Below are 27,113 nucleotides of genomic sequence, written 5' to 3'. Positions count from 1 at the left end.
ACATTATACAGTAGCGCATAGCGCATGATATATTCCACTTACCGAACAGTCAGTCATTGAAGGAAGTACGTACGTGTGCATAGCAAGTAGGATTAGGAACGCCACCAGTGATGCATTTGTATTTCGGCGTGTGTTTTTCCATGTAAGTTTAATGTTGTATTCGATTGAAACATGTTAAGTTAGTTATACATGTTAAGTTATACTTTTCTGGTTAGAAAGACTAACTTTAAGCCTAGATCATCGGCTTCATGGATGTTCAGAGTTAGTCATAGGTCTACGAACAACTCTAAGTTGCCTAACGTTACAAACAGCTGTTACCGGGCCTGCCCTAACCATGAATGATACGAGGGTCTGTTCACGTTAAAGCGCCCAAATTAGCATAAATGGCATATGGAGCATTGTGACAAAATAATTAGAGATTCTAGAGATACAAATATTCCCCATGGAGAGAGTCCACCTAGCTGTACCTACCATAGCATAGACAATTTCCTGAGATATGCATATATGCTATACTCCCAGAAGTGCCGAAATGTGGACGGAAAATGTTGCCATTTTCAAACTGCACAATTTGTACTTTGATCTATTCTCAACTGCAAAAGAGGATTACTCCAAATTTTGTCATGATTGAACTTTGTGGCTATAGGTTCCCTCTCATAAGTTTCAGAAAATTTCATCTATGAATTTGCGAATTATTGTGAAACTGGACCAGTGTTTCGGACATCACTTTTTCCGTCCACATTTATACACCAATTTATGAGTGGCATAGTTTGGGGTTAAATAAAACAAATGTTGAAAGTGGTGTGCCTTTTCAATACTGTCATAGTTGTATCAAATAAAATATATATCAGATGCATGTCCATTCAGCCACATTTTACTACACGATAAAGTTAAACAACATGCAAAATGTTTCCGTCCACATTTTGGTTATGTCTGAAACGGCATGAAGCAACTAATATATGAAGTATGTTAAAACCCACAAGACTGTTTTGTTACTCTAATTAAAGCATAAGTACTCCCTCAACTACAGTATGTACATCATCCGTTTTGATTTTATAACCATTTCAATTTTCCGTCCATGTGTGTGATGTCCGAAACACAAGTGATGTCAGAAACAAGTTTTTATTAATATTGCTTTATGTTGCTTGAAAAAAAGACTCAATAGATGAGTACTTCATATATTATGACAAGTTCTATTGTTACAAACATACATACTGCACTACTCAAAACTTTTTCCATCTTTACCAAATATTATAGCAAAATAACCTTAAAAGTATGTTGCGGACATCACCATGTGTTTCGGACATCACTTTTGTGAATCCAACATGTTGTAAAACAGCACTAGTTTCAACTGAATGATTCAATTGGTTGATTTCAGTGTGCTAGAATACATTAAGATCCAGTGGCGTAGGAAGGTACTTTTGAGTGGGGGGGCTGAAGACTGATGGCCGGCCTGGGGGAGGGGTCTAAGGGGAGGGGTCCCCCTCCCCCTTTGGATTTTTTTGCATTTCCAGGTGGCCTCAGATGCAATTTGGTGCAATATAGCACACTTCAACACCCACTCCATTTTGTAAATAATTTTGCATTTTCACCTGGCCTTAGATGCAATTTGGTGCTCCAAATGAGATTTTTTTCTGATTTGGAAATGAAAAAGGGGTTTTCTGACTTGCTGAGTGGGGGGGGCGGAATGATACTTCCGCCCCCCCCATATTTTTCACTGGGGGGCTGGCGCCCCCCAGCCCCCCCGGTTCCTACACCCTTGCTAAGATCCTACAACAGAATGCTTCTTAACCTTTGGTGTCATTTGACCAACATGTATTCATCTTTTGATGACTTGTGACAAGTCTATGATATTCTACATATTTGGGTATGATTGTTACTGGGAACGTCAAATTACTTGGATTTTTCTAGAACTGACATCATTAACACTACAATTTTCCATCATTTAGTACTGAAGAAGTAAAAAAAAATGTTTAGTGCATTTTGTTTCTGACATAACATGTATCAGGATGCCATCACAGTATACAGTACTGTACATTAGAAAGTAATGCTGCAATTGGCTGCTATAGCTTGAATCAAGCTATTTGTCACAACCATAGAAAGCCTATTTATAGGCTAGAAGAACTACATCAAAGGGCACCTGGGTACCATGCATGGACTGTCATGTGATGTGTTCCAGCTTTCATGGCGGTACCAATTTGATATTTCCCAATATCATATTGAGAATTGTAAAGTTGAGAATTGTAGAATTGAGAATTGTAGAGAATTGTAAAGTTGTAAATTGTAAAGTTGAGAATTGTAAAGAATTGTAAAGAATTGTAAAGTTATGGCGGAGTGTATAGCCTAGTGGTTAACGCCTGCGTCTCCCAGTCATGAGATCCCCAGTTCGATTCCCCGCCGACAGCAATGTGTGTCGTCTGGCAAGGGTGTTGTTCAATGACAACTTCCCGACATGGAGGTTAAATGGATGTGTGCCGAGAGATTGGCTACGGTCAGCTTGCGAGTCTATAAGCCTCCATGGCTTCTTTCGCGAGTTCCTGCTTGCGGGAAGATCACTATACATACATACATACATACATACATACATACATACATACATACAAAGTTAATTACACACAATTGGAATAGGCCTAGACGAGTTTTGTAGCACAGTAGCTCATGTTTCTATCACATCGGTCTAAAGCATAGTATGTCAACGTCACTTTGAAAAGCTGAACACCGTTCAGTTTCTTCCGTCGCTCTATATGTATGGAATCAGTGTGCATCTATAACACCCTATGTCAGAGCAGTTTAACTGTTGATGGGAACTTGATGGTTGTCAAGAAAAGCTACCAGTACTTTGATAAGATGTTAGCTAAGTAGTTGGACCGTGGAACGTGTCTGGTGATCTAACCTATAAATGTTGGTCAACTACTATATAACTAAAATGTTAAGGTACAGACATTGCTAGGTAACTCTAAGCAGTGGCGTAGGAAGGTACTTTTGAGTGGGGGGCTGAAGACTGATGCCCAAATATACATTTACTGTACTAGTTAGTAAATCACAATGGGCAATGTGGAGATTAATGCAGTATATCAGATTATTAGTACCACCCTGGAACACATTACACTACATGACCCTCTTTGACTGGTACTCGATGGTGTCAACAGTATTAATATACACAGAGTGGTGCATCATGCATGACCATGTTTTCATTCCGAGTTGCTTCAGACTTCAGAGCTTTAGTGATATGTATACAGATATTTATCATTATGAAACTTAAGGGTTGTTGACAATTAACAATTCATACGCTTCAGACTTCAGAGCTTTAGTGATATGTACTGTATACAGATATTTATTATTATGAAACTTACAGGGTTGTTGACAATTAACAATTCATAATCATGGACGTTAAATATGAATGTGAGAGATTGACTTCGGTCAGCTTGCGGCTTTGATAAGCCAATTAGGCTTCTTCGCGAGTTCCTGCTTGCAGGAGGATCTAATATACATACATAGAATAAATCTGAACAATTTGCTGAGCTGCTGTACACCATAACATCTAGGCCTTATACTGTACTTAAATGTAAGTTTAGGCCATTAGCTTAAATCATAACAATCTTACAAAGTAAATCATTTAATTCATATGTGACAAGGAGTATTTGTACAAACCATGAACACTTGTTTTTCACATTATAATAGCCAAGGCATAATGATGAATCTCAATAAAGAAGGATATATTTAAACTAGTACTTATAGTACTACTATTATAGGCTACTACTGTTGCTTAGCTGGGCCAGTGGAAGCAATCTTCAACATTGGCAGATCCAGCTCAAAGGTGCATGGGGGGGGGGGGGGTTGGGAGCAGGTGGGTACCATTTGAAGGGGTGCAAAATAGTTGTTATTGCTGACATTACAAAATAGGAACAAGCATTCTAGTGGAGTTTAGGATATGATACCTCCCCTCTGAAAATTGTTTAAATAGTAGACTCAGTGATACTAGCTAACAACAGGTGGGTGCCAAATTAGCTATGTAGGGATGTCTCCTGTGTACATCTGTATATATATTAAATGGTAAATATTTGCTGTTTGTTTCAATTGCAGACTTCATCTAGGTAATGATGGAAATGTGGAAACCGTAAAAGTTTAAAAGAATTCTATAACCCTATTGGGGGAAAAATTTCTTTGCAGTCAATAATAATACCATTTTCTGCAAAATAATGTATAAGTTGATGTTTCTGGGAAGTGTTGGTGAATGCTGGGCAATACAAATGGTATGCTGGACAGGTAACGACAGGTAACGAAGCAGAGATTAACATTATGCAAATGGTGATCAATGAATGGTCACTATGTTGAGTGTTATGGAGTGTTAGCTCAGTGGTTAACACCAGTGCCTTTCAATCATAAGGTCCCGAGTTTGTGTCACTCCAAGATTAATGTATGTCGTCAAGTTACAGAGTTGTTGACAATTGACAAAATTCATAATCATGGGCGTTAAATATGAATCTAAGAGACTGACTTCGGTCAGCTTGCGGCTTTGATAAGCCAATGATGGCTTTTCGCGAGTTCCTGCTTGCAGGGGGATCTAAACTACATGTGTGTATTCTGGATATGTATGAATTGAGTATGTAGTAAACACTGGTGATAATTCATTAACATTAAATGGGGTTATCATTTACACCAAGCCTTCAGATTTTCACTTATCACCTATCTCTTTACCTATCGGCTCTGTCCAGATGTAAAAATTTGAAAAATGTGCCTCAGGGCATTTGTTTTCCCAAGAATTTACAGTGCCATTATTTTTCAGTACACCTTGTTGATTTCCCAGTCAAAGGTGTTTTAACAAACTGCATTCTCTCAAAAATTCATAATATCTATTGTAAATCTGCTACTGTCTGACTGTTGTGTATTTTGAAGCAGACTTCTGTTGCTTGAACAGGTTTGAATAGCAAAAATATTACTTCATGTTGTTGTTACCTGCTGAAATATGTATTATTGTTATGCAGCTTTGTGAACATTTTTCCAAGGTGATGTTCGAAACATTCAGTGATGTCCGAAACGCTCATAAAGTAACTTTTAATGAACACTGAGGATTTGAACTATAATAAATTAAAACTGTCATTATACCTTGTAGGTAGCTTGTCAACAACAAAGATCCCTTTGTTACAAATTTAACTTTTGATATGCTTTATGCATTGTGTAGAAAACATTACAGTGATGTCCTAATACAGTTGTGGTGATGTCCGAAACATAGTCCAAGACAGTATTATGCAAATCATAAACAAGTGTTTGCATTTTTCATTATTTCAAATGAATTTGATACTGTTTGTAAACATCACATATCGTGATGTACTGATATATATATATTGCTAAGTATTAACAAGCATGGCCTTCGTTTAAAATTGTCTTGTTGATCACTTGGATCCCTTGTATCCCTTTTCTTTGTTTTGAACTTGGAACTTAGGAAGGGTCCATATAGATCTCTTTTGGTATGGGTATCAACTTACTAAAATGCTTTTCTATTCATTATTATTGCCATTAAATGAACAGCATTTGGTTTATTACTAAATATTAGGTTTAATATATTAGGTAAACCATTGGTGGGTGATGTCCGAAACAAGATCATTTGGAGGGGTGATGTCCGAAACAAGAGTCAAGAAAAATAAAATTCTGAGAGGACATGACCCAGAATTTTAAGCTTTTGGTTAATATATATGCTTATGTTGTGGTTTAATTTTATGGTATAATTGTTACTATTAATTTCAATTTTGTTCTTTAAAGAAAAACTTTTTTAACTTTATTTCAGGAAAAATTGAATATTTTCTAACGATACTCTAATATTTTTTAAAAAACATCATCGATATCATTGAAAACTTGTCTTACAATAGCAAATTTTGTGTTAATAAAGAAACTAAAAACAGAATTCCCAAATGTAGCAGCAATTGAATGACACACCACCATTAAAAAAAGACTCAAATTTTGGAAAATTTATAGATTGTCACACTTTCAACCATCTTGAATATAATTTCCAGAATAGTTTAAGCTCTGGTCAATTCTGATTCATAAATTGCAGATATTAGTTATGTTATTTACTTAGAATAGAATTTCTTTACTGTAATTTGAAAATTTGGTACCTCAGGCAACCAAATTGGGCGCTTTAACGTGAACAGACCCACAAGCAAAAGTTAGATTTAGTTGAAATAAAGTAAACCCATGGCCTACACTTCACTATACATTACTAAGTTGAAGCAAGATTGGGAGGGAATTCATACCACTGCTTCGTGGCCTAGCATTTGACTTATCGAGTTTAACACATTATTAAACATTTGCTAGGCCTAGCCTTGTACTAGCACTACTACTTTTTCAGAAAATAGCCTACTGAAATAAACAGTTAAAAAGCCATTAATAGTGGACTGGCCTGCACGAGGGAAGTGGCATACGACGTTTAATTATGCCAAAAGCCATGAATGTTTCACATGTGTTAGAGAAGGCAAAGAAGTTGTTTTTCCCAGACGGGCTTTCCCCTAAAGGAACACTAGCAGAATTCAAATTTGAGATGATGGATGTTCGCAGGCTCCCCTTTGTGAACAATCCAACAATTGAAGAGATGTACGAAACCACCAAATTGAGTGTCCTAAGAATGTACATATCTACAAAAGAAATTTAAAAGGACGATTCAACAAGTGGTGAAGCATCCTGTGAGGAAACTGACCAGGTACAAGATGTAGATGAAACTGTCCATGTGTCCGATGATTCAGGAGATGAAATTCCAGCCATTGATCTTCGTGTGATGACTGATGTTGACAGTGAGGTGACGGTTGGTACATCTCAACAAGTAATGACTGAACTAAGTGATCTGGAAGCAGGACACTTCGCCCAACAACCATTTCGCCCAATTGCCATTTCGCCAAACCATACCATTTCGCCCAACCAGCCTGAGCATTTCGCCCAACCAGCCTGGTTGGGCAAAATGGCCAAGCTGGGTGGGCGAAATGACCAGGCTGATTGGGCGAAATGGCAGTTGGGCGAAATGGTTGTTGGGCGAAGTGACTAGAAAGCAGTGAAGAGTCAGAAATTAATTTAAGTGGCCATCCCAGCAATGAATTACCTTCAGGAACACCCACAATTGTGTCAGCCATCAGCTTTAGCTGCTAGTGATTGTCATATTGATGATAAACACACTAAGAAAACATTTGTAATCAGGAGAACACATGTTTTTGAAGACTTCATAGAGTTCTTTAAAGACACACAAGTACCAAATTTTGCAATTGAGATAAGAATGGTACTGCCAAATGGTGAAATTGAATTGGGAGAGGGGTCCGGAGTGTATGCCGATGCCTTCAAAGCTTTTTGGGAGGAGTTTGCAAAGTATTCAACAGGTGACCAGTTCAAAGTTCCTTCATTACGCTGACTTTGATGCAAATTCTTGGGAATCGGTTGGTCGCATAATTTCCAAAGGATGGAAAGATATGAGGTACTTTCCATTGTCTCTTAGCCCCCCATTCATGGAAGAAGCCATATTTGGGAAGAGTGGAGGGTACATGAAGGATGCATTTTTGCAATACATATCAGTGTCAGAGAAAATGGTCATTGTGGAAGCACTTACACACTTTCCAGAGGGATGCTAGTTATGATGAGCTGATTGATATTCTTGATGGTTACGGATGCCGGGTTCTAGTTACGAAGCGCAACTTGCCTCAAATCCTGTATGAAATAGGGCACAAAGAGATAATTCAGAAACCAATGTTCATAGCTGACAGCATGCGAGAGTCTCTTGAGCCTTTGTGAGAAGAACTGACTCCATTACAACTGCGTGAACTCTACAAAAACATGATGCCAACGTCCCAGAAAGTTATTAGCAGGATAAAAGTCTCACAAGATATTTCAGAAGGCCAACATGTGGTATTTTCTTACTTAAAGAAGTACATCCGATCCCTTGAGAAAGACAAGCTTCAGAAGTTTTTGCGCTTTTGGACTGGGGCTGATGTTTTGTCATTCCCGCAGTTAAACGTTTCATTCAATCTCTTGGATGGCTTTGCACGCAGGCCAGTTGCACACACTTGCAGCCAGTGTTTGGAGCTTCCAACAACTTATGAAAGCTACACTGATATGAAAAATAAACTAAACCAGGTTCTTGACTCAGGTATCTGGGTAATGGACATAGTTTAATATAGCTGGCCTTTGTGAATTAAAGTAAGTAAGTAAGTAAGTACAGTAAGTAAAACTTTATTGCTCCAAATAAGGAAATTAGTGTCTCGCACATAAAAGTTCAAATCAGTACAAAAATAAATGAGCATAGGAAAATAAATCAGGATATATACAGATGGAGATTAAAGAATGAGAATGAAAAACAGTAAGACAAGGACAAGATAAAAGATTAAAGATTATTGCAACAGCCTAGCGACGTAAGTTGACATTGAAAAGTTTGATTGCACGGGGAGTGATTGAGTTACGATAGCGATTAGTTCTCGTGTACGGCTGTCTCAGTCTGCCACTGCCTCTGTTAATAACATTGTCATTAAGATAACAGTGAAGGGGGTGGCAACAGTCATTCCAAACTGAATCTAGCTTTGTTTGAAGCAGTGACTGGTACACCGAGTCGACTGTATGCTGTTGACCTCCAATGACTCCCCCAGCTTTTCTAATTATGTGATCGATACGGTCCTTCTCGACTTTAGTGACATTTCCACCCCAACATATAAGACAGTATCTCCAAACTCCGCAAATAATAGAATTATAAAACATTTGCATTATATCGGTACGTACGTTGAATTTAGACAACTTTCTGAGACAATATAACCTGGTATTTAACTTCTTTACCAGGGCATCCACGTGACCATCCCATGTTAAGCTATTGTTGAGGTGAATACCCAGATACTTGTAGGAGTGGACCCTTTCAACTTCTTTACCCTTGATCATGACTGGAGGAGGTTCAACAGCATTACGGCGGAAGTCGATGATCATTTCCTTCGTTTTAGAAATATTCAATTGCAAGAAGTTACTGTCACAATAGTCAACGAATGACTGCAGCTGGCAGAGATATGCCCCATCATCATTACCACGAATGAGTCCAGCCATGGCTGTGTCATCGGCAAACCTGATGATGGGACATATCTTCTCCTGGGATCTGCAGTCAGACGTGTACAAGGTGAAAAGAAACGGAGCTAGAACTGTGCCTTGCGGCGCTCCGGTGTTGGAGGTAATAATGTTAGATCGACAGGTGGGACCGAGTTTGACAAATTGGGTGCGATTTGTGAGATACTTGACAATCCAGTGAATAAACCCATGTGGGATGCCCATGTTGATAAGCTTTGTAGCAAGATTGTGAGGCTGAATAGTGTTGAATGCAGATGAGAAGTCAAAGAACATCACGCGTGCAGAATTGCCATGGTGCTCTAAGTGTGAATACAGGCATTGAAGAAGTAGCAGTATGGCATCTTCACAACTACGGCTAGCCTTGTAAGCAAACTGTAAAGGATCTAAAAATGGAGCAACTAGAGGATTAAAACGATTTAAGAATAAACGCTCGCATACCTTCATTGGCACTGCAGTTAACGCTATAGGGCGAAGGTCGTTCATACAAGAGATGACAGAACATTTTGGCACTGGAATAATACTGGATTGCTTCCATAGATGAGGCACCTCCCCAGTTTTGAAGGACAAATTGTAAATTACAGTAAAAATGTGAGCCAGCTCTATTGCACAATGCTTCAAAACCTTAGGTTGGACATTATCGGGTCCAGCAGCCTTAGATGGGTTTAACCTGGAGAACTGCCGGCGAACATCCCCCTCAGACACCACTACGTCACAAGAATAATTTGTCAATAAGGTTTGAAGCTTACTATGTTCATCTGTAAAATCTTGCTGGTCAAAACGGTTATAAAAGTGATTCAAATCATTGGCATAATCATGGCTCATTTCTGGTATGTGGCGAGAACTAGAGTTATTACTGTAGCCACTCATAAGGCGAATACCCTCCCAGACACGTTTCATGTTATTGTCTGTGAACAGTTTATCTTGTCCCGGTAAGGGGCTTTCTCCTGGGCGATCACTCGTTTAAGCTCCTTTTGTACCTCCCTCAGTGCGCCCGAGCCACCCCTCTTGAATAGGCCCTTCTTCTTGTTGATGATATTGTTCACCTTCTTTGTGATCCACGGTTTGTTATTTGGGAAAACTTTGACTTCCTTCTTAGGGATGGTATTGTCTACACAGAAAGATATGTAATCACTTATTGTACGTGTCAGTTCATCCAGGTCAGCGCTGGCCTCCACAAACATATCCCAGTCTGTACTGTCCAACTCAGCCCACAGATGATCAACAGCGTCACTGTTCCATTGTTGTACATGGATTACGCGGGGATTCTCCCTCTTCACGATGGGTCGATATCTGGGCATCAGATTAACCAGATTATGGTCTGCTCTACCGAGCTTGGGAAGTTGGACGGACAGATAAGCGTCTTTAAAAATAAGTTCTACTACTTTAAGTTTATGTTTGTGAGGTACTCTCAACTTGTCTTTTACATATTTTTCTTCTGCAAAGACCCATATTTCATGTTTATGGTGGTGTTTTAAAGTAAAGGATATTTTCTTCTGTAACCTGAGAAATTGGTGTTGTTCAGCCAATTATTACATCACCATCATCTTAAGATAAGGGATAAAATGTACAGTGGTTTTGTTCATTGATTCAGAATGCTCTGTGGACCAAGAAAACTGTTTTCAAATGTAGATATGCGTTATGTGTACGTTTTAGTCTACTAGAGTCAGTTTATGTAAATCATTACAATCAGCCTATATAACATTGATTGGGCAAAATCTGTTGGAAGTTTGAAAGTTTCTGTCTTTTGGTCTCTTATTTAACAAATCATACAACATCATTAAGCCTTTGTGGTGAATGAATAACAAGTAAACAGATAGGACTTGACATTACAAATATTTTCTGTAGTTAGATTGAAGTGTTGGCTAAATATTGCATGAGAGTTTAATGTTTTTTTGTAGTAAAAGTGCATTTTGTTAAAGTTGCAGAAGTACAGGGTAGTTACTCCATATGTTCATAGTTTAAGACAATTTGGCAAATTATAAAAGAGAGCCATTACAACACATTCAAGGAAATGTTATACATCAATTGGATAGATTTATCTGTTTTTGTCATCTTTTTGATCCTAGAAACTGTCAGTACATTAAGCAAGTCGGATTAAAAATACCTTTTTGTGCAGTTTGTCTAAGGAATTTTCTATACAATTTCTATCATACTTTTTCGCATAACTGGGATGGTTTCTACAAATAGTAAATTGTTGGCTTACTGTACATTACTTTTGAGTTACATGTAAAGTTTTATGCAGCCTTTGTTTTTTAATTTTGAAGAATATTTAATCCATATATTCAACAAAAAAAGAGATCCTGTATGTAACACAAAAAGTGGTATAAATCGTTTAGAAAGAAACAGGACAGTGTCAGCCTGAATAAAAGAGAGATCAGTAGTTAAAATGAGTCCTTTGCGGAATAGAGCAGGAACTGCCCATTAGAGTCCTGCATTGGTGCATGGTCAGGTAACTAGGGGCACGTTTTGAAGATGTGTAATTGTTTATCATAAACATTTTCAATAATTTGGAAAGTACTGTAATTGTTTTATCTTAAACTTATTTCTTGGTTTTTATTTTGAGTTATTATTTTTCATGAATAAACAGAGCAGGAGAGCTGGTCATTCAACAGTTTTGTTGTAAACTTTGTCATATTCCTGCAGTAAAGATTTTTATGATAAACGAACAATTTCAGAAAAAAAACCTATGCAGTGAATTGAAAATTCAATACAAGTAATTAACCCAAGTCAGTGAGGTTGAGAAAAATAATAGAAAAGGACGCAAAATGCTGCTTTAAAAGAGCCCAAAAAAAAGTGAAATTTATTGATGATTCATGGAATAATTAAGGCAAGGGGCAAAACAAAATTAGTTATTGCCATTATTGCCAATATTCAGAGTAACCATAAAGAGTACAGTGCTGCTATATGACTTGGGTCATTTACTTAGATGTGGGGCACTTTATAAGAATTCATGACTTAGAGAGAGAAAAACACATTAAATATTTAGAGTGAGAGTCCAGTGCTGTAGTTGAGATTAGTCCGAGTCCAGCTGGTCCGAGCCTAAGTCCAAGCTACATAATAATAGTAATGGCAATACATTGTAACACATATACATACACATACATGCAGTATTCTGTTATACCTATTATGAGTATGGAAAGTATTCATTTTCCCATGACTCACATTGATCATGATAGTTGTCCCCTTAAGCTAAATATCATTAGGTATATTAGTTTCAAAAGTGACCTTGCTATATTCATCAAAGTGGTCAGGTATATACATACTGAAGTTTCAAAAAGCAGAACTGAGTATGGATGACCATGTCTTGACTTTGCTTAACATAGTTGTGGTAATGTGTTCTTACTGTATATTAATGCTTGTACATCCATAAAATATACATTGAATAAATCAGACTGCAGGTAGCATGTTATGCAGATTGAGCACTCTATCAAACACAGACTACATTATGCATATCTTAAGTAAGGTCTTTGTCTTTGGATATTATGTATTAGACTGTATGGTTAAGGCTACCCCCCCCCCTCCCCCTTTCCCATGCCATTCAATTACTTAATGTATTGCATCTATAAGGACACAATGACTTGGTAATGGATTCATCCTGTAAGGTGTCACATCATGGTATATTGAAGGAGCATCAAAATATTTAGATGGATACTCAGATATCTGGCTATCAGTTCAGTTATTGATCCTAATTTCTTGTGTCAAATGATCAGTTTTACACTGCAGATTTGATAATACTTCAAATCTTTGTAATTGTACTGTAACATATTTGTAACATGTGCTGTTGTACTTGCTTAGACTGGATGCAGCCTGCTTCTGCAGAACATGGGGACACTACTGTCAGTCATAGTGTCCTTACATATTGTGTCCATATCAATATTTGTTTCTGTAGTTGGAGGACACTGCTGTCAGTCATAGTGTCCTCTTTACATTATTCTGTCTTGGTATTTAAAAATCCCTTCCCCAGAACAAGTACGGTTGGTACTGTCAGCTAATGCCATTTTACTACTATTGCCGACACGTTTTGACAACCATTTACACTCTTAGCATTCCATTCCTTTTAATTACTCACCTTGTCTCATGTCCTTCCTAATACGTCCTTTAACAAGTTTACATGCAACCTCTGTGCTTGTACATTTGATTTTTTCCATACAACCATCAGGTGTGCCTTGCTTCTTTCTCAGAGGGGTGTTAACTCTACTTTTACACAAATTATTATTTTCATTAAGAAACTGTTGTGTATGTCCTGTGTATTTGCTGTAACAATTTATTCTCATCTAATAGGTCTGCAGGTTATGTGCCCTATATAACCACTTGATATGTCATATGTATAAAACTACACAAAAATTGTACCCTATAATTATCATTTTCACTTAAACATAGGCTTATGACAACCCTGGAAATGGATTGCAAAAGGGGGCTTATATGAACTTGGTCAGTGTAGTGGTGGTGAGCAAAGAGGGCAATTGATTAATGTAATATAAATCTAATTGCTGCATAGAGAAAACTAGCTAAAGAAGACATGCATGTTAATATCAGATAATTGAAGTAAATATCAGGGGATCCCCCAGTGTGAGACAAGTATATCCTTAGTCTGAGTCCAACTTAACTAACAATAGGCGTTTATCCAGGGTGAGCTTGGCCTGGGATGCAAGTCTTATGGGTAAGAAAGGGAAAAACTAGGGGAAAACAGAAGGGGGAGGTGCAGGTGGGTGGAAAGAAGTGACATTAACAGTGAATAACAGGTAGTTTTGCAGTGAGAGTAAAGCAAACAGAACATAAAAGAGTATACAACTTTTCCACTTTACAAATCTTATTGGGGGCACTTCACTGTGCCAATGCCTCCGTCAGCAAATTAAACCTCTGTTTTGCTCTTCCAATCACCAAGACACCCAGCCTTCATCCGATCCCTATTAATGCCTTTTAGGAACGCTTCACCCAGACGAATTTAAGGCAGGAAAACCCTGGAATTCCCTGGAATATAAGCCAGGAAAAGCCTGGATTTAACCCAGGGAAATCCGGGGAAATTCCTGGGTCTGAAAATGGTAATTCGGACAGGAAAAGCCTGGTTTATATAACTTATTTAGAGCCAGGTTAAGGCTGGACAAGCCTGGATGGTTAACCCAGGTTTACCCCGGAAAAGCCAGGTCTCTAGTGTGTGAGTGAAGAGCCAGGAAAAACCAGGAAAAGCCTGGTATGCACACCCAGGATTACCCCGGAAAAGCCAGGTCCCTGTTTATGTCAGTGAGGAGCCAGGAAAAGCCAGGTATACATACCCAGGATTACCCTGGAAAAGCCAGGTGTCCATGCTTACCCTATATAAATTATCTTGCTGGCTTAGGTTGGCAGTTACTTTTAGCTTATAGGAGGTTAGTGTATTTTTGGTATAGGAAATTTTTATAACTTTAAAATCATGAATTATATGTATATGTTAGGGTGTTAGCAACTGAAAATAAATGTTTGTTCTTGATCAGAGAACTCTGGGTTTGGTGTGATGACCATGCAAACACAGAACAAGACACATAAAAATGGAAAACTCAACTAGATTAGATCAAAATAAATTATAGTTATGAATAACAAACAATATACAGCTGATCTGGGCCCAGTCAAAGAATTAAAAAAACAACTTAGAGTCGTGAGGTGCACCCAAATGTTAAAGTAACTACACTTAATTTATAAATCTGTTCTGGTGAGTTGGCGTGCTGGTGACATCAGGTACAGATCTTCCACGACATCAGATCTTCCACGACATTAGTATAGTTGAACAGAATAAATTGTATGATAAATGTCCGATCCCAACAAAATAGTATCCTTTCATTAATAAGCAATAGCGTCCCAGGGTATTCTTCAGTAAAATAATGTCAGTTATAACAAATGGTGTCCCGGAATATCCTTTATGGTAAAATAATATCCTCTAAGTAAATAATATCCTTTATAGTAAATTAGTAAATAATATCCTCTATAGTAAATAGCGTGCCAGACTGTCAGGTGATTACCCCTCCTTCCATGATTTTGTAAATTAAGGTTTAAAAACAAACTATCCAGCATTAAAACTATATTTCAGTTATAACAAATGGTGTCCCGGAATATCCTTTATGGTAAGATAATATCCTCTAAGTAAATAATATCCTTTATAGTAAATACAGTAATGTCCTCTATAGTAAATAGCGTGCCAGACTGTCAGGTGAATACCACTCCTTCCATGATTTTGTAAATTAAGGTTTAAAAACAAACTATCCAGCATTAAAACTATATTTCAGTTATAACAAATGGTGTCCAGGAATATCCTTTATGGTAAGATAATATCCTCTAAGTAAATAATATCCTTTATAGTAAATACAGTAATGTCCTCTATAGTAAATAGCGTGCCAGACTGTCAGGTGAATATCACTCTTTCCATAAAATAAGAAGGACTACAGTAACTTGATTTTGTAAATTAAGGTTTAAAACAAACTATCCAGCATTAAAACTAAATTTCTCCTCTTTTGCAACTGTCTTGCTCCAATACTCATGGCCAACTGCCTAACTCCCTACACCCTCACAAAACTCCTTTGTTCCTATAATATATATACACAGACCCCATTTCCCGTGAGGGCTAATTTCCAGGAAGAACAAAGATAGTTGCTTAGCAACCCAGAAGAGAGATGTCTTTATCCCCCTACCACAAGACAACATACAAATATACTGTACAAATGTATAGCCCTCTGCACAGTGCACTAATAAAAAAGTAAAACTATGGTACAAAAGAAAACTTTATGTAAGAGCTGACCATCTTACAACTAGCTAATACTGGGTTAAAGGCAAGCTTGGCTTTTCCTGCCTAGCCAGGACAGCATTCCACTCTCTTTTCCTGCCTATTGTGGACTTGTGAGGCTGGGTGAAGCCAGGAAAAAGGCTGGACTTTCAAAATCCTGGCTTTTCCTGCCTAGCCAGGACAGCATTGCCCTCGCTTTTCCTGCCTAGTGTGGACTTGTGAGGCTGGGTGAAGCCAGGAAAAGGCTGGACTTTCAAAATCCTGGCTTTTCCTGCCTAACCAGGATAGCATTGCCCTCACTTTTCCTGCCTAGTGTGGACTTGTGAGCCTAGATGAAGCCAGGAAAAGGCTGGACTTTCAAAATCCTGGCTACCTGAGGCAGGAATAAAGCTTGGATATTCAGGGAAACCCAGGGTTTTCTTGACTCTTGCTTAAAAGCCAGGAATTATTTTCGTCTGGGCGATTGGCTTTAGATTGGCTGCTGATACGTCCAAAAAATTCTCTGAACCATATGTTCCATCAGGAGCCATGTGAGATAGGTTCACAGGAAGCATACAACACCATATGCATAAAGGTGCAGGGGGAGGCAGATTTCTCCTACAGTTCAGCCAGCACCAATCTTCTAAGACGTTCATATAACACCATGGCATCAAATGCTGTAACTGGAACATTAATATTATTGTCTACCATTTGAATACAGCATAGTTCATATACATCTCTGTCGCATGGAAAGTTATCCCTAAAGACACATTCTTCCTCACAAACTTCTATTTCGTCCTGTTGCACTTCCATTAGGTAACTCCTAGTTTGATATAGTTCCGGTGCAGTGTACATAATTTCCGGTCAACCGAAAGGACCAATTCTGTTTCTGGATGGTGATATGCGATGGTTGTTCCATTCAAGCTGCAGATCATGTAATTCTGTCTGTTAAAAAATATTAGTTGGAATTTTCCGAATTTGGTTAAAAGTTAATCATGTTATAGTATATGTAACCTCCATGGTGAAAAATGCTTATTGAATTCGCACATCCACCCTTCTGCACCTAGAAATCATATGCTGCACAAAATTTTGAAGTATTACTTTTCATGCTCTTGTTCTATCTGCTATGTCCCCCCCCCCCGCTCCTTTTTTTTCTATTAGATGATAATCATAACATTTTTGGCGTGTGTTGGTGATGCCCAGCTAATAAACACCATATTTCAAGGCTGGAATCTCGGAAAGGTCTGATATGTTTTATGTAGTTGAACTGCATTGAGTACAAGAAGTATATTGTTTTGATGGAGGTCAAAGGTTATTTTGGTTTAACAGGCATCAATTTGTGAAAACAATGTGGACACAATATCTCAAGATGCGGAAGCTTGGAGAGATCTCATGGTTATAATAGCATATTGTATGCTGATGAATCACATTGGTTCAAGCACAAGTCTATCATTTGGTCATCATAGTCAGTAGTACAAAATTTGTCCCATCTTAATCCATATCTGCATTCTGGATTATCATTTTGCAAACATATCATAAAACAAGGAATTTGTTACTAATACATGTCATGGATTTATTTGACTACATACAAAATACATTACCTGGATAAGATTTAGAAAGCAAAACTGAATCAACGCTTTGTCCAGGTATGTTCCAGTGAACATGCCCTCCTCTTTGAGGTAACTAAAAGCATTCATCCAGAACTGAGTGCAATGTTTGCGAAGAAAACTCCACCAACATTCGATTCTTTGCTTGTGATTGCTTGTGCCCTGCATGAAGCTACTAGGGCCAGCTAGGGCATCATTACCATTTCTCCTTAGAAACTGCTGTATACGTTTGATTATGCTATTTTCGGCGCCAAAGTCAGTTCGAAGTACGGCTGGACATCCCTCAGTCTCACGGATCGATTCCATGTAATAGCCGGCAATTAGCCGTGGGTCGCTGTTATTGTGGTATGCCTTTAACCATATCATCTGCCTAGAGAATCCATCAATGCATCCATTTAAGCATATGCCGTATGGCTTCAGTTTATCATACGATTCAATGTGCCAAAGGAAATTAGGCCCGGCAACGCGGTATTGACGTCGTCTCAGTCTTCTTCTCCGCCGAACTTGAACGCCCTCTGGATCTAGAAATCCAAGAATCAAGCGAACAGTTTCTCAGCTTACAGTCAGTCCATGCAAGATACATTTAAGATGAATCCACCTATAACCGTGTAACTGTCCTGATGTCGTTAACAATATCTCAATGAAGTCTATAACATCATTAATATCAGAATAATGCTTCCGTCTAAACAAACCCATATGAAAGTTAAGAAGTCTCTTCAGATGCCGCTTGCTAATCAATATGTTATGACGCGATGCAAGAGAAATACAAATGTCATCATAACTGTATCCAAGGCGAAAATAGTGACGGATAATTTACTCTCGATCTTCCATCACGCCTTGAACAAAATATCTGTAAACAAATGAAATCCATCTAAGACAATTATTGCTATGTAAAATTGCCTACTCTTCTGTGTACACGACTTAGTTTAACCCCAGCAGCACAATGGATTCGATGGTGTGGTATGTGGACCACAGAGGAGGGCATGTAATCCCGTACCCGCGGGTACGGGGTTGCATTTCTCACCCTTACATCTCCCAATTAATAAGTCACGTCACTAAATTTAGTTCCCTGCACTATACGGTGTTGAGCAGATTCTCCTAGAACGCATTCGTATAACATGTTCTCCCCACAAATATTTTAAGAAATTTGTGATATGTGCCACTGATACCCGAACAGGGAAGCCATGGCAACAACTACGCCCCATTCTTACACATTTTTCAGTGCCGTATAAGTTCACAGTTCATGTTCCATGCTTAATCTCCTCTCACCTCCCCAGCCCCAACCACCATCATCACTATTGAACACATGTAAACTAAAAATATTAATGTACGTTTCATACTTCTAAAATTGAACGACAAATCGTATGTTACTAGAAACCTATATATCAAGCATGCACAACCTACCAAGAATTTACTTTGAGATTTGGTGAATGGAATATTGACACTCAATAGAAGCCAATGTAATGGTTCTTTGACTTCTTTGCCAAATGACAGTTGATTCGCCCTCTCTGATAGTAAATGATACAAACAACTTTTTAGGTAGGGAACTGGGGAAATTGAACCTGAAAACCCTCACCTCTTCTCGATATCTCTGTTAATTGTTATTATGGTTGGGCTTACCTACGGTATTATGTATGTATCTACAACTGCAGTTGAATGCCGATCATCAATCACGGTAACGCAACATGTGTAATTAAAAAGCACTGGCTACACATGAAATGTGCTTACATGCAATGTTCTTATTAGATATATAGAACTCCTCCGAAATTTCCATCAAGTTTCCTTGAAGTCCGAAATTTCCTTCCTACCGGTAAATGATTCGTTACAATGACGACCGCATAGATAATAACCTGTCATGAGAGATTATTTCATCTGTACAAACAGAGATGGACATTGTACGGGGACTTTTATGTGCCATGTTAAAGCTGCTTTAAATAAAATTAATGCCCATGAGGTCATCCGTTTGTGTACGAAGAAGGGGATATAGATGAGTTTATACGGGGTATCAAAATTACATAAGTTCATTTTAGTAATCATTTACCTAATTCCATCAGTTTTGCTTTTTTTCCAAATATTCTGGACTTTGAAAATCTAAGGACATGTTTGTGAATCAATGGTGGCGCTGTCCCCGCTACAGGATCCCCCTCCCCCCACCTGGCTATATTTCTGCAAGCGCCTCTGTTATCAAGCATGTTTTCTATGACTAAGCTATCATGCTATCGTGCACAGTTACACAAACTTGCAAAGGCGTAGGAACCGGGGGGCTGGTAGGCGCCAGCCCCCCCCCAGCCGTGGCGTCACCAGACTTTTCAGTCTGGGGGGCACAGGGGGGCACCAGCATTTGATGGGGGGGCACTTAGGTGGATACGGATCGCTGTCCTAGGGGAGCGGTGTTAGGGGATGGGGTGCCCCCTCCAGGTGCGGCGGAACGGGAAAATTATTTGGGGGGCTAATGTGTAGAGACTATCTAAGCGGAGTGCCACCATCGGTTGGCGCGGAGCGTACAAGAAAATTTTGGGTTTTTCAAACCCCCAGATGGCCGGAAACGGCACTTCCCGAGTGTTTTATGCTGCGAATACCTAGCCCTAAAATATGGGTCTCAAGCCTGCAATTTCTCAGATTGCACGTAAAAGTCTGTTAAAACATTGTAATTTGTATATTCGATGGTGTTTTAAGAGAGTAGCTATTACTCGTAGTGTACTCGCAAAGACGTGTGTAGTGTAGTAAGGGGATGTTGGAGAACTGGCTGAAATGAAGCAAGTCATTGGCCTAAGAAGAATTTGTGTTGCACTTACCGGTACTCACACTCACTGCTTCCACTTTTCACGGGGCGTGAAGACGCGGTTGGGTGACAATGTGGTCTATAGCCAGGGGACGTCCGAGAGTCCCCCCAGCATTTACTAAAATTATTACACCTATATAGTATACGTGTGCATCGGACAGATCGACAAGTATGCATTGAAAAATGGGCAGATGCACGTTTCGGAGCCTTGGTAAATATTGGGGGGACTTATCATGCATTTGCCCCCTCAACTTTTTCATTGGGGGGCTGAGCCCCCAAGCCCCCAGTTCCGCCGCCACTGCCCCCCTCCCCTTTGGAAAATTTTCGCATAGGGAGGATGGGCTAGATACAAAATGCTGGCACATTTGATGCTAAATTCGATCTGAAGATATCTCCAGAAATTGCTATTTTTGAGGTAATGATTTTAACAAGGCGCAGAATTTTGCAGAGGATATGAACCACATGCTGTCGATATTATGCCTAACCCTATATCAATAGAACCTACATTTGTTGAATTAATGTGTGCATGACCCCTGACTCCTTTCTTGTCCTTCTCGTTTTCGCCCATTATCTATTAAGATGTAACAGGTTCCAGCATCGTTATTGGCTCCTATCAGGGATCTCACCATGCAATCCAAAGTTTGATCACACATCGAGTATGGCTCAGTATGCAGGTGTGAACATTCGCCATTTGTTCCTACAAGCATCTGACCTCAAATGTCCTCTGCACCACCTACACAACAGGGTTAACATATGGGTCCACAAATATAGGCAAGTATGGTGCCTGCGGACCCTCACATTCTCACATTTCGTCAGCTCCTAACCTGTCAACCTCAGACCAAGGCAACATATTGCAGTACCCTCCCTTCTCAGTCATGTAGCTCGCGAAGCGGATGTGTATATCCGCTGGTATGGCGTGAGCACTGACACATTCAATGTAAATATCAACACCTGTTGTGATGGCGCGGGTTACGACTTCGATACCCGACGTTCAAGGATAAACTTTTTCATTTTTTCGCAGCTCATTTGAAGAAAATACGAATTACTGTGCTTCTTTGTCCTTATAAAAATTCCAACTCAGATGATGGGAGTTGAATATAACAAAATATATATATATTTTTTTACCAACCCAAATCTCAGATGGGGGGGGGCACTCGGGGGGGGGCACTAGGTTTTCGAGGGGGCATTTGGAGCACCAAATTGCATCTAAGGCCAGGTGAAAATGCAAAATTATATACAAATGGAGTGGGTGGGTTGAAGTGTGCTATATTGCACCAAATTGCATCTAAGGCCACCTGGAAATGCAAAAAAAAAAATCCAAAGGGGAGGGGGACACCGCCGCCCCTTAGACCCCTCCCCCAGGCCGGCCATCAGTCTTCAGCCCCCCCCCCCCCACTCAAAAGTACCTTCCTACGCCACTGAAAACTTGTAATGTAAAGTAGATGTAAAGAGGACATGCAGGATATTGTTCTGATCAAAATAGCCTAAAAATAAGTTTATTTCAGAGATATTCATGATTTCACCATATAGGTTCGGCAAGTCAGGGATCAAGAGCCAAGCATTGCAGATTCCACTGCTAGTTTGGACCAACTCAGGTCATGCAAACTTTTCTTAAAAAACATTAAATAGGTTAGGTGGGACGGAAAACCTGAAAGAGACAAATTCCCACCCTGCTGTTTGAAAATCCACCTTTTAGTACGCGTAATGCCGTATAGAAGTCCCAAACATCAAAATTCCAAACTAAAGAATGGTTACCAAGCGTTCTCACAGTGGGATAATTCAAGTTCAAATTGGATGAATATAGGGATTTGCCTCCCACGGATATCCCCCCCCCCCCCCCCGGCTGCTACGTTTACCTAACCAATAGATCTGTAACTTTTCATCCAAAGTTCCCTATATTAACCCTCCCTATATTATTTTTAATAATTATGCTTTCATACCCTCGAAAATAGGAAAACACATCGTTTATTAGTCTAGAATTTAAAGATGGTAAATATTTCTTTTGATGTAATGAAAGAAAATTTGGCGAAAACTTGTTGCTTTGAGAATCAGGAATTGTGACAATGTACACGTGTTATAACATCATTGTGGCATACATTGTAACCATTCTGATAAACTCTTAATGTCCTGTCTTAGCCTTCGATACATTAGCACGCAGCTGAAGTTTGAACATGTAGCACCAAAAGTGAACTAGCAGTAAACGGGCGTAATTCCATCAATGCACATCGCCGTAATAAATTTTGTTTTCCACCAAAATTTACCCCAAAAATTGCGTTCTTAAAATTTGGCGGTGCCAATAGTGCCACATATGGATTGATACAGTTCCACGTCATTATGTGGCGGGAACATTTTGTTAACATATAAGGTTCACATAATTTTGTACTGCATTTTGGTCGGTTTTGTCGTTCCACACTCTTTGCTTGATGTGTGTAGCCAACATAAACACACTACCATAGTCGTTTCCTCATAGTTTACAGGAATACAGGATAAATCGACTCAAAAATTCATTTGCTTGCAATCTGAACTGTCATTTCGCTCATAGAAGAATATGGCACGTCAAAGTCTTCGTACAAGGGCATTCCATCTATGTGTGATTAATCTGTTACGACAGTTAAAATAATCTGTTACGACAGATTAAATGATCTGTTACGACAGATTAAATGATCTGTTACGACAGATTAAGTGATCTGTTACGACAGATTAAGTGATCTGTTACGACAGATTAAGTAATCTGTTACGACAGATTAAGTGATCTGTTACGACAGATTAAGTAATCTGTTACGAATGATTAGATAATCTGTTACGACAGATTAATAATCTGTTACGACAGATTAAATAATCTGTTATGACAGATTAAGTAATCTGTTACGACAGATTAAGTAATCTGTTACGACAGATTAAGTAATCTGTTACGACAGATTAAATAATCTGTTACGACAGATTAAATAATGTTACGACAGAATAAATAATCTGTTACGACAGATTAATTCTTTGGTTGGAATTTTTTTTCTTTCACTTGTCAATTTTTTTTTTCACTTATCAATTCTTCACTTGATTTTTTTTTTTTTTTACTTTTATTTTTTTTTTTCACTATGGCCATTAGGGCCATCGTACATTTGCATGTTATTCTCACTGTAAAGTAGTTGTGCATCTTCACGACTGGTCAAACAAAGGCGGCAAATAATGATTTACCAACGAACTCTCTACAAAACCAAAATTGAGTTAGCACCAAGATTGTCTGCACTAAACTGAGTGGAATACCATGCTCAGGCAGGTCATTTATATCTTTGATTATGTGTTTGAGAATTGGACCAAACCCACATTTATTTATATCTTCTGTGGGACAAAGGGCAGAACATTGGATGTTATTCAAATAGAATTACACCTAAGAGGTAGATATTTTAAAGCAAATTTTAATGCACCTTGTGAATAGATGAAGTTGATAATAGTGGATTCACTGTCTCAAAGTCATCATAAAAAAAATGGAACTGGAGAGCATTACAATACTGTAAGTATTGTTGATTTTGCTTGAAGTCAGAGTAAAGTTCATGGCACAGATTTGATAGACTCTATAGCTGTCTAAGTGTGTTTTGATATCATTGTAAACATTATATAGTCTTTTTCCAATTCATGCTCTTCGAAGGTCAGCTTGTACAATACCAGTGATTTCACCAATAACATTCAATCCACTGAATTGACTATTTGGTTTAGAGTATTTTAATAACCTTTGAGCTTGCAGACATCATACATAGCCTGCTGCCTGAGTCTGAAGTTCCTGAGGGGAAAGGATTACAAAGGTAGCAAGTTCATCACCCTCCACATTATCATCATAATCAATATGTTCAACATCATCCTCCAAATTATGTTCCCTTTTATTCCTGGGTCAATTTGGTAATGAAAATGGAGCATGCTTAAATATGCTTCCTCAATTCACTAAATGAGAAAAGTGTCCGACAACATGCCCCTTGGCAACATTTCAGCAATAGATTCTGCCCATCATAACATCCAAGTTGTAACCTCATGTCCATGAGTAAGTAGGGTACACTACCAAGATAAGCTTTGCATTTGAAACAACTCATTCTTGCAATTTAGATCTAAGCGTCCTCACATGTGGGGTCTGTTGGGTATAAGTGATATCTATTTCATAGAGTCTGTTTGTAGAAATGTCCAAAACTTAAAGGGAGTGAAGACTCGCGCACAAAGAAATGTCTGATGCCGGTAATCTGAAATAGTTTCCACAACACAGTGTACATAGCAGAGATGGACATCTCAGGTCGAGATAAAAGATAACAAGGTATCACGTTTCATTACTGTCTGCATTTTGTAGCGTCGAGAAAAAAACTTCACTTGCAAGTGACGGAACTTTTTCAGAGGACGGCACTCGGTTTGGGGCGAGTGTTAAATGCCTTTAAGGAGATGCATGCTTACTGTGGTGAAGGCCAAACACAATATGGCTCTTAAAGAGTGCATCAAATGCTCCCAAGGCATCATGTGAGTGCAGAACAGGGTAGGGCGATGTGGTCTGCAACAATGAAGTACTCTGAAATGCTTCTTTTGGTAGGTCCAAGTGCCAGAAGATATGCCCCTCCTTCATGGCTGGGGTGTTCTTTCCCAAGAATGCATTGATAGTACATCCACTGTGTAAAGAAGTTAAAACAAATTGTATAAATTATAAGAAGAAACCTACCAGATAAAATTCAATTTTTGAATTTCATAAAGGGTCTTAGTAGTTGTTTTACACTTACTCTGAACCTGTAACAATGACATTTGTATAATGAGAAATGGAACACTGGCCCATCACGTCTTTGTTCCGAGGTTTAATTGTTCAGTTGCTTAAAGTGATAGTCACATAATGAAATGGATATGTTTAACACACAGATGATCAAAACTGGTGCCTCAGAACCAAGGCAAAATACACAAGAAGTTGTAAGATTTTTGTGGTCTCAAATAACATTACATGACTCATTGGTCACATCAAGCAAATTGGCCATTTTTGATAGGTCTGCACAGAGGCAGTGACATCACCATATCAGCTTTGTTTTTGAGCATTGGAGAAATTCATTATATTACAAACCCAGGGCTTCAGTTGACATGACCAACGGCAAAAAGCCGTCATGCCCTTGCTGTTTGCCCAGGTGCCCCTGAATTTCCGCCTTGCCAAGAGCAATGTTTGCCTTCATGCTCTTTATGTTTTGCCGCCAGTGCCCTGTACATTGCAAGTAGTACAATAAGTTACACTATAGAGCAGGGTTGTCCAACCTACGGCCCGCGGGCCACAGTCCGGCCCGCCGCAGGGTTGCGTCTGGCCCGCCAGAGATGCTCTACGGTGCGAAATTTTAGTGAGCAGATTTATTGATAATAATTTGAAGCTGTTTAATTCGAACCCTCTTGGTCCAAAAAACTGCATACAGGTCAGTTTGTGTGGCACTCTCAGCGGGGGGGGGGGGGGGGCTGGACTTTATTCATCTGTTTTAACAGGAAGGAAAATGAATCAGTGCGCTCCGTGCGCAGTGCTCACGTTTTGTTGCCTTGGGCTTCGGGCAAAAAAATTGAAAAATCGAGCGTAGGGTTCATGCGGCCCCCTCCTTCATCATAATCATTCCATGTGGCCCTCCTCTGCAAAAGGTTGGACAACCCTGCTATAGAGTAACCCAAAAATCTCTTAGAGGTTCTGTTTGATTCTTCCTTTGCAATGCAGTTGCCTGATTGGGCGATTTTTTTCTATCTATTATACATACAGTACAAAACATGAATGTCGTTGAGATCTTTCTTTATTATTCCTTCGCAAGGAATTTGCTCTTCGACATTGTTTTTACTGCCACACAGTAAGTCAATGGGACTTCTCCATTGAGTTAACTATATGGGAAAGAAATCACACAGTAAAATCCCGTTGACTAATTTGTAGGCCTACTCTGGTTAGAGCATTGTTACGCCACCCTTCACTAAAAGGCATTGAAGACTCGCCCCAAACCGCATGCGGCAATCTGAAAAAGTTAACTTTCTGTTGCTTGCAAGTGACGTTTTGTTCGTGTCGCTACAAAATGCAGACAGTAATGTAACGTGATACCTGAGATGTCCATCGCTGTATCGTTTGTATACAGTGCTGTGGGTATTGACCGCAGCTGTATGTATACTGACTGAACAATAGTGTCTAATTACCGACGGTAGCAAGCTGTGTGTGTATTTTCTGGGATCGATGGTGGTGTTTAACACTTCTGTTACACCTCATTCGAAACTAGGTCAAATAACTGGCATTAGACGTTTCTTTTTGCACCAGTCTTTACACCCTTTAAGAAAAGGGAGGGGAATTCCCTGTCCAAATTTTATGTATTTTTGGGAAATCTCTTTTCAGACAATTTGCTGTGATAACAACAGCTCATTAAATAAGCAATAAGATTTGTTTTTGCTGCAAATGTTACAGAAGCAGGTCTACATTTTGTAAACAAATATTCTGAACTTTTGTACGATATTTACCTGGACCAAATAGTAGAGCCCTCCGTGGTAATTGTGGGAATCATGCAAATTAATGTACTGTAACTGTAGCCGTCAAAAAAAGACCGAGTCTTTTACGGAAGGTTGCTCTTTATTTATTCGTCTTCGTTTCTTTGTTTACCTTCGTGAAAACTACAAATACAAATAATAATTATACAAACAACTAAAAAGTGCACATTCGATCGAATACATATACAATTGGACAGGAAAAAGCCTTTAGGTCCGGGGTAAAACTTACATCTAAACCATAACATAAATTAACGTACCTCTTTGGACTCTTACAAATATCGGCTCAGTTAAGGCCATCTTAAGTTACAGCTATTCCTTCAGCATATGAGGACATTCACTTCACTTGAATGAGGTGTGTCAAAGATAGTAAATCAGGGTTGTCCAACCTTTTTCAGAGGAGGGCCACATGGAATGATTATGA

General features: G+C 38.9%; 1 pseudogene; it reads right to left on the bottom strand.

The window, feature by feature from the left end:
• Positions 1–13,134: 13,134 nt before the first annotated feature.
• On the bottom strand, positions 13,135–25,556 carry LOC139960680 (uncharacterized; annotated as a pseudogene).
• Positions 25,557–27,113: the final 1,557 nt, after the last annotated feature.

This window comes from Apostichopus japonicus, chromosome 19 (genome assembly GCF_037975245.1).
Source record: "Apostichopus japonicus isolate 1M-3 chromosome 19, ASM3797524v1, whole genome shotgun sequence".
NCBI classification, from domain to species: Eukaryota; Metazoa; Echinodermata; class Holothuroidea; order Aspidochirotida; family Stichopodidae; genus Apostichopus; species Apostichopus japonicus.
This window is presented reverse-complemented; position numbering and strand designations above follow the sequence as displayed.